Here is a 6,884-nt window from a genome sequence, read left to right on the forward strand (position 1 = left end):
TTGTGTTTTCATTGCGCGCAATGCAATGTCCGGTATCGTATGACTCTGTAACAGATTCAAGCATGCTTTATCAAATATTTGGTTGTGTGCCGGCACGCACTCGCCAGTTCGTTCCTTTTGTTCAGGGTGTCCGCTCCCGGTTTACATATGATGTCAATTTTTCTCTTATGCAACGATTGCATCTCTTTGTTACTGGGTTGCCAGTATGGCAATCCCAGTCGGAAAGTGGGTGGGATTTGTTCGTTTTCTTATTTTTCTAATTTCCGTGTCGGTAAAAGTCTTGCCTGTCACTCTCCTGCTACGTGGTGTCGTTGTGCATAGAGCCTTCTGCGCGTATTTCCTTAGGATCGAAAGGGTAGTGGGAAATGCGTAGATTTCTCTGGTGGACACAGTAGAACGATTAACTTAACCGGCAATGGCGTCGAAAGTCATGTAACGCGAATGGCTTTTTAGTGGATCTTTGAACAAAATATACCTTTATGAAGCTCAATAATGGCAAGTCAATTGGATACTGAAAATGACAGGCGGTGGAATCTTAAAAGCGACGAGTAGTGGACTTCGACAACAATCTGTCGCCCGTCGAGCCGAAATCAAAGTGAGCTGCATTTCTAATATTTTATTAAGTGTGCTGTTATGTAGAACACTGAAAGCAAATGGAAAATTCTCTGGTAACTTATGGGTTCAACAAAGACAGAGAACGAATCGAACACCTTAAGTGGATCTGTGATCAACTCCGCATAGTCTTCAGGTAAAAAAAACATAATTGGAAATGTGACGGCCAAGAATTATTTGAAAGAAAGCTTGTCGTCTATTTTGTGCTTCATTATTCAAGGAAAAGATTTTTCATGGAAACAGTTTGATCCTGAAATTTTAGTTTGTTGTAATGTTGCGCATATTTGACACGATTGAGTTTTTTCTCTTCACGCACGTAATGAAATAGGAAGGGGTTTTTGCCTCTAATAGCAAATGTGCTGTTTGTTTCAAAAAATTGTTCGCTGGAAAAGGTGGCCTTTATGAATTCATCATGCTTTATAATATGCGAGATTAACTGGATAGTTTTTATGGCAATAGTAAAGCATTTTCGTGTCAAAATAAGGTTAGCGTCTTTCTGTTGTGCTAACTTAATTAAATATAGATATACATTCTGCCTCGTGAGTTTGTTATTCTTGTTAACCAGAAATGGCATCGAAAGTCATTGCAACGCGAATGCCGTTTTAGTACATCTTATGTTGTTTGTTTCAATAAAATGTTTCGCTGGAAAAGGATTCTGTGATATTTTCTGCCTTTGTGAATTATAATATCATGTTGTGTATTGAATTTTCGAGCTTAAGGTTGAAATGTAATACGGGAGAATATTTTTAGTATTGCCCTGTAAGCAGGAAAGGTTCACGAAAATAAACAGGTCTGTTGGAAGCGTGCTTGAGTTTCAACAAAATGAGCCCCAAAATCAGCAAAAAATTGTGACACCGATGAATAATAAAGTTGCTGCTATTTCCAAAATAATGGAATTACCTGGTGATAAATAACTTCGTCTTGGAGAGTAAAATTTTCTTCAAGAGTTTGGGCGATTGTGATCTTTGTTTTGAATTCGCTCATTTATCGTCAAACTTTATAACACTTGACAGAAAAAGAAACTTACGAAAACCCGGTATCTTGCCATCATTTGACACAGATGCTTCACTGTTTGGCGAGTAAACATGCCGCGGTTACTTAATCACGGCGCCCGCTGAAATCCGACAAAGTCACTTTCGATTTTGCGATTTATTTGTGCAGCCAAAAGTACAATAACAAAATTGAACGTAGCAAAAATCTCCCAAAATGTTTGTCGCTGATCGTAACTATTTATATTCTCTATTCACGGTTCAAAATTAACGTTGTTTTCATGTCGTAAATATGTTATTCTCGAGCGACCGTCCTGGAAACTTCCTTCTGCTCTTTTTAAAAACTGTGTACATGTATCAATATTTATTTACATTTGCATCAATATTTGTTTTTGCATAAAGCAAGCTAACAAAAGCTGTACCTTGCTGAGTTCGCATTTGTTAGCGTTAATAGTATTTTTGGTCCAATGCTTCTGTTTTACGAAGGGGTATATGTTTTGGGTCACCCATCCAGATACTAATCTCGCCGGACAGGGAAACTTTAGTAAACTTTAGTAAACTTTAGTAAACTTTAGTAAACTTTAGTATTACAAAGCTGTCAGATGCTCGGAGGGCACGCTTAAACTTGTGGTGAAAAGAAGTTGTGAGGGAGCTTCAAAATTATCAGAAGCCAATGTTTCTCACTTCCCATTTATTTTCTTCAAACTTTCTGGGTTCAGTACTTTGCTGGTAACCACATGTCTTCTCAGGCTATTTACCCAAGATTTCTACCATGGCACTACAATGATAGACAATACCAAAACAATATCGTGCACTGTTAGAGCTGCATCAGTTAGGCAAGGACAGATCTGTTTCGTCGTACGAACGTGTGAGGACCTGTGAGCCAAAGGGCCTCTGCTGGTATGACTTCTGGGTGACCCCTTAAATGGTCTTAATGACCCCCCCCCCCCCCCCCAACTTGAAAAAAATTGTCTGGAACGGTGCACGTACCACAGGCGACCCAGTGTACCCTCACGGAGGGTCTAGTTACATTAGAATACGGCCTGGCGCAAGCCATTAATTTCCAGGTTGCAGCAAATTCCGTTTTGGTGTCCTTAAGGGACCAGATGTGTTTGCTCAATTCGGTTGCGTTCTTTTTGTTCTCACTTCTAAATGAAGCCGTGTGGTTTCGGAATCTTGTTTTGAATTGGTTCGCGGTAAGTCCGATGTATGTTTCCTTTCCCATGACGCTTTCAACTGTGGCTTGGTAGACCACGTTTTCGATTACGCAATCACCACTTAACGGACAAGAGTGTTTGTCTCTGCAATTGCACGATTTTTCTTGTGATTGAATTATTCACTAGGGAGCACTTCTTGTGGGCGCTGATGTTTCTTTCCAAATTTGGCATGCACGAATAGCTCACTTTCAAAGTGTTCCAGTTAAAGATTTTCCTTAGCGGGTGCCCTGGAGAAAAGGATTCTTTTACGATACGTAAAAATTTCTTTCCCACGTTAGTAGCAACGTTCTTATATATATATATATATAAATATATATTTTCCAAATGGTCTGGATAGCACAAGTGTTACTAATATTTTAAAAAAGACAACCACACTTTTGAATTTTCGGAACATGTTTCGATGTTTCAAACATCATCTGCAGCCATAGAGAGTGTAACATTAATTTTTTTTTTACAAGATAATTCGTATATATATATAACTATCAATACAATGATTCTTTGTAGATTAAATGTTCGTTACAAGTACGTAAAATTCAAACGAACCAACAATATTATAGAGAACACAACTGACATAACGGTAAAAGTTTAAAAGTGTAATGCTAAACTGACATGATCAACTTGTTTGTTGAGTTCGGGTTTCAACCGCTCAATATGGAAGCTCTCCTTGATTTTGAGTTGATAGAAAGAAGTAGCATTATCAATAATTTTGAAGCAAGAAACATCACAATTATCGTGACAATTTTTAGAAGAACTAAGATGCTTGAAAATATGAGAATTTTTTGTCCCGGAAAAGGTGCTCATTTACACGTGTGTAGAAATGCCTGTTGGTTTCACCAACGTAGCGAGCACCACAGCCCGCACAAGTAAATTTGTATACAACACGGGATTTGAGAGAATCCAGAATGAAATCCTTTGGACTAAAAATGTTGCACAGTTTGAATGGAGAGAAAATTACTTTAACATTTAAATCCTTGCAATACTTGTTAATAATAGATGAAATTTTCTTTCTGGTATAAGTTGAATAGAAACCGATGTAAGGTAGTTTGTAAAAATGGTAGTTGGATACATCATGTTTAGGGGCTTCTTTTGTAGTAACATTTCTAAGATAACCTTGAACGGACTTGTCAATTAGCCAACTGGGAAACATATTACGTTTCAAAATAGTAGTTAGAGTATTGATATCGTTTTGAAAACCCTGAGTAGTGTTGTTAATTTTATATGCCCTGTCGATGAGAGTTTTAATTAACCCTACTTTGTACTGAAAGGGAGTAAAACTGAAATAATTTGTAAGTAGACCAGTGTAAGTCTTTTTTTCGAAAAACAGAAGTGATACAAGAACATTCATTGTTACTTGATCTCTGCTTGGATAACAATACATCTAAAAAAAGGCAGTTTGCCATCTGTTTCTGTTTCCATTGTAAACTTAATGTTGGGATGGCATTTGTTAAGGTATTGAAAAAACATATCTGCATCATGAGAATGACATTATTTGTTGTTTTCAAAATTCTCATGATGCAGATATGTTTTTTCAATACCTTAACAAATGCCATCCCAACATTAAGTTTACAATGGAAACAGAAACAGATGGCAAACTGCCTTTTTTAGATGTATTGTTATCCAGGCAGAGATCAAGTAACAATGAATGTTCTTGTATCACTTCTGTTTTTCGAAAAAAGACTTACACTGGTCTACTTACAAATTATTTCAGTTTTACTCCCTTTCAGTACAAAGTAGGGTTAATTAAAACTCTCATCGACAGGGCATATAAAATTAACAACACTACTCAGGGTTTTCAAAACGATATCAATACTCTAACTACTATTTTGAAACGTAATATGTTTCCCAGTTGGCTAATTGACAAGTCCGTTCAAGGTTATCTTAGAAATGTTACTACAAAAGAAGCCCCTAAACATGATGTATCCAACTACCATTTTTACAAACTACCTTACATCGGTTTCTATTCAACTTATACCAGAAAGAAAATTTCATCTATTATTAACAAGTATTGCAAGGATTTAAATGTTAAAGTAATTTTCTCTCCATTCAAACTGTGCAACATTTTTAGTCCAAAGGATTTCATTCCGGATTCTCTCAAATCACGTGTTGTATACAAATTTACTTGTGCGGGCTGTGGTGCTCGCTACGTTGGTGAAACCAACAGGCATTTCTACACACGTGTAAATGAGCACCTTTTCCGGGACAAAAATTCTCATATTTTCAAGCATCTTAGTTCTTCTAAAAATTGTCACGATAATTGTGATGTTTCTTGCTTCAAAATTATTGATAATGCTACTTCTTTCTATCAACTCAAAATCAAGGAGAGCTTCCATATTGAGCGGTTGAAACCCGAACTCAACAAACAAGTTGATCATGTCAGTTTAGCATTACACTTTTAAACTTTTACCGTTATGTCAGTTGTGTTCTCTATAATATTGTTGGTTCGTTTGAATTTTACGTACTTGTAACGAACATTTAATCTACAAAGAATCATTGTATTGATAGTTATATATATATACGAATTATCTTGTAAAAAAAAATTTTAATGTTACACTCTCTATGGCTGAAGATGATGTTTGAAACATCGAAACATGTTCCGAAAATTCAAAAGTGTGGTTGTCTTTTTTAATATATATATATATATACACACAGAGAGAGAAAGAGAGAGCCGCTATATATATATATATATATATATATATACAGAGAGAGAGCCGCTGTTGCGGCTCTTCAGGCATAGCAAAGTGTGTTTATTAACTTATTACGTCACAGATGTAATTCTAATTACAATTATAATGGCTTTTGTAATTCAAGGCGCGCGCGAGCAATTAACGTAATTTCAAATCGGGTTCTTAATTTCTTGATTTGGTTCTTGATTTGAAATTACGTGAATTGCTCGCGCGCGCCTTGAATTACAAAAGCCATTATAATTGTAATTAGAATTACGTCTATGACGTAATAAGTTAATAAACACACTTTGCTATGCCTGAAGAGCCGCAACAGCGGTGAAACGGGTAGCGCAAAAGCAAAGAAAAGGAAGACTTTCGTTTTTCATTGATTTTCATATATACATATATATACACATATATATATATACACACACACACACACACACATATATGATGCCTAAGTTGGTGTTTGCCTGTGAATCGTTAGTCGATCCTTAGGTTTAAGGCTATGAAGGGGTTTAGGCTTTCCCATCCCACCCGTGAAAGAATCCCGGGATACTCACGATAGGCCAATTCACTGTCTCGATAGCTGCGTTGCCAGCGTGGTTGTCCTGATGGTGTAGTGGTCATCACACCCTACCGGTATTCAGGGGGACGTGGGTTCAAATCCCGCTCAGGGCAATTCTTCATGTTTTTCATTCGCTATAATTAATCAGTTGATTAACGGGATGGGTTTCATTTCTTCATTCTACGGTATATATATATATATATATATATAATTGGTAATGCAAGAGTGAGGTTATTTGGTCATTTAATCGCTACGATTAAATGACCAAATAACCTCACTCTTGCATTACCAATTAATTATTGCTCTAGTTCAACTATTGAGCACTTTTAAGTTGATGAGGACTTCTACCCATTTTTTGGTTATATATATATATATATATATAATATTATATTTTGTAGATATCTATATATATTATATTTAATATCTATCCAACCTCCAAACTATTATATCTATCCAACCTCCAACTTACACAGTCGGAGACGAACTTACTACGGAAAGGACTGAACTTTTGCCCAACACCACCACCACCTAGAAAAGAGGACATCAATAAGGATATAGACACGTTTGCCCGCAGATTAAATCACAGAGAATATCACACCCCGGAGAACATAGGCGAAATAACGGACAGCCCAGGTTATCAACCATCAATACTTCATCAGTTGAACCAAAAGGAGCGGAATACACGGTATAGACCCTCGAGAGAACCATATCTTAACACATATGTAGACAGATTACGACAAGAAATCACAGACGAAACGTTGTACAATCAACGTTTTCAGCGTAACAATCTATCCAAACGCGAGAGAGCAGCTTTGGATAGATTAAGCAACAATAG

Source organism: Montipora foliosa, chromosome 6 (genome assembly GCF_036669935.1).
Source record: "Montipora foliosa isolate CH-2021 chromosome 6, ASM3666993v2, whole genome shotgun sequence".
NCBI lineage: Eukaryota > Metazoa > Cnidaria > Anthozoa > Scleractinia > Acroporidae > Montipora > Montipora foliosa.